The 2,254-nt window shown below is 41.9% G+C and overlaps 1 pseudogene; it reads right to left on the reverse strand.

Moving 5' to 3' along the window:
- Positions 1–1,016: 1,016 nt before the first annotated feature.
- The window catches only part of LOC100941348, a 9,144-nt pseudogene continuing 7,906 nt past the window's right edge, over positions 1,017–2,254 (reverse strand).

Consider the following 2,254-nt stretch of genomic DNA (forward strand, 5'->3'; position numbering starts at 1 on the left):
TGGTGTCACCATAGCTCACAGCAACCTCAAACTCTTGGGCTCAAGGGATCCTCCCACCTGAGTCTCCAGAGTAGCTGGGACTACAGGCATATGCCACAATGTACAGCTAATTTTTCTATTTTTAGTAGTGACGGGGTCCAGCTCTTGCTCAGACTTATCTCAAGCTTTTAACCTTATGTGATCTTCCTGCCTCAGCCTCCCAGAGTGCTAGGATTACAGGGGTGAGCCACTGCACCTAGCTGGAAGGTTTCTTTCTTTCTTCCTTCTTCTTCTTCTCTCCTCCTTCTCCTTCTTCTTCCTTCTTCCTTCTTCCTTCTTTCTTCTTCTTCTTCCTCTTCCTCTTCTTCTTCTTTTTGCCTGATGCTTAAACTAAGGCATTTTCTTTGCTTGTATTACAACTTAAATAATATCTTGGTCACAAAAGGAATAGCTTCCACTAATTCCAGATTAAGCTTTCAGAAGTTTACTTGGAGGAGGAACATTCTTATGCTCAACACAAAATATCTTCATTATAACCTTCAGCAGATCTTTTTTTGGAATTAACTGAAAATGTGTTCAGATCAAATAGCAACGAGCTCAAAAATCCAATTTGGTTACTTTTCCTTAAAACATGTGCCATATATTTGAATCAAAAGAGAAAACTGCAGATATTTTGTGGTTTTTGGAAATGGAGTTCATTACATGATAATTCACTATTTTTTAACACTATTTCTGATACTTCCCATAAATCTCAGGGAAGTAAATCCATTTACTAACACTTCAAATGGAAAGGTGGCTTTTAAGTAAAAGTTCAATCTTAGCCTTTCTTTACCAGTTGGCAACTTGCAATAGTGATTATTAACAGCTAATTAGCTTAAATCTTCTCTCTTATCTAAAAAAATACCCATTTCATATTGTTCCTGTGACTTAATAACTGGATCCTTTAACACAGAGGTTAGCTATGCCACTGCATTTGGGCACACAGCAGAAATTCTGTGGAACCACCATAAACCTCGCCAGCCCCCTCTGGAGTCTCTTCACAGCTCCAGCGCTATCAGTCCTGCGTCTGGAGCTCCACCAATGCACCTGGCCTTCAGCAACAACTGAGGCTTTTTCTTCGTAACTTCACCCATGCTTTTAAGATGCTAATCAATCATTTAATAACGGTAGGTTTACTGACAGTTTGGTAGTGTAACAACACAGGAAATCCTTTACTGATAGGATAGAATTTCAGTATTAAAGATGAAGATTTGGGCTCTGAAATGAGTGTGAGCTTTTAAGGGTTTGGGGACCACAAAATAGGCAGCCAGCATTGATTTTGATGATACTCATCCCAACCAAAGTCAGACTAACGTGATCACCCACAGCCTCCCAGTCAGCAGGTTCATTGTGCAGCCTGATTCCTGGAAATGAGGAAGAACCTTTTGCAGTACAAGTTTCATTAGGAGGCATTGCTTGTACTCTGTCACCAGTTTGAATATAACCAGCTTCAGTTTCACCAGATACACAAAATCCAGACCTTTGACCTTTGAAAATATCAGACACAATCTAAAAGGTTGTCAAGAGATTGTTGGGGAGGCTTGAAGGAATCAATCTGTCCTGATAAACACAGCCCTTTATACCATTTTGCAAATTCAGTTGACTGAGATTTTGTGACTAGGTTGTCACCACTGAGATGAGGATAAAAGCTACATCACTCTCCTTAAAACCTGCTTACTTAAGAAAGTGCCCAGGTTTTCCAGTGATCTCTTGAAACCTTTCCTATTGCCCGTTAACCTGATACATTTCATTGACTGCAACAGCCAGCTCCGTCACACTGAGGAATAGACCAGGAGGCTGTTTGCTCTGGTGTTTATCCTCCAGTTGCAAACCCAGCTTCAAACTGTCTCATTCTGTCTACAACTAAGACAGCTACACTTGCGCAGCTGCTCCTGTAATCATACTGGGAATGAAATTCTTATCGTCTGGAGCATCTGTTATAAGGTAATAACTTTGGTCTGGCTTTCAAACTTGGTCATGCCAACATCCATTGTCACTCCCTTTCCCTTCTCCGCAGTCTCATCCAAGACCAGGAGTGTGTCCGGGGAAGCTTTGCTGGCCTTCTTAGACTCCTGCTCCTACTTACCCAGAGTTCTTTTGTTTACATCGCCCGGAAGGTAAAGCACACGGCCCCTAAGAGGCTTCTCCCACCATCCACATGACCAGTGACCTAAGTTAAGGAGCTGCTTCCCACCTTCTCCCACCATCCACATGACCAGTGACCTAAGTTAAGGAG

This window comes from Otolemur garnettii, unplaced genomic scaffold, assembly GCF_000181295.1.
Source record: "Otolemur garnettii isolate 467f Iridium unplaced genomic scaffold, OtoGar3 scaffold00030, whole genome shotgun sequence".
Taxonomy (NCBI): Eukaryota; Metazoa; Chordata; class Mammalia; order Primates; family Galagidae; genus Otolemur; species Otolemur garnettii.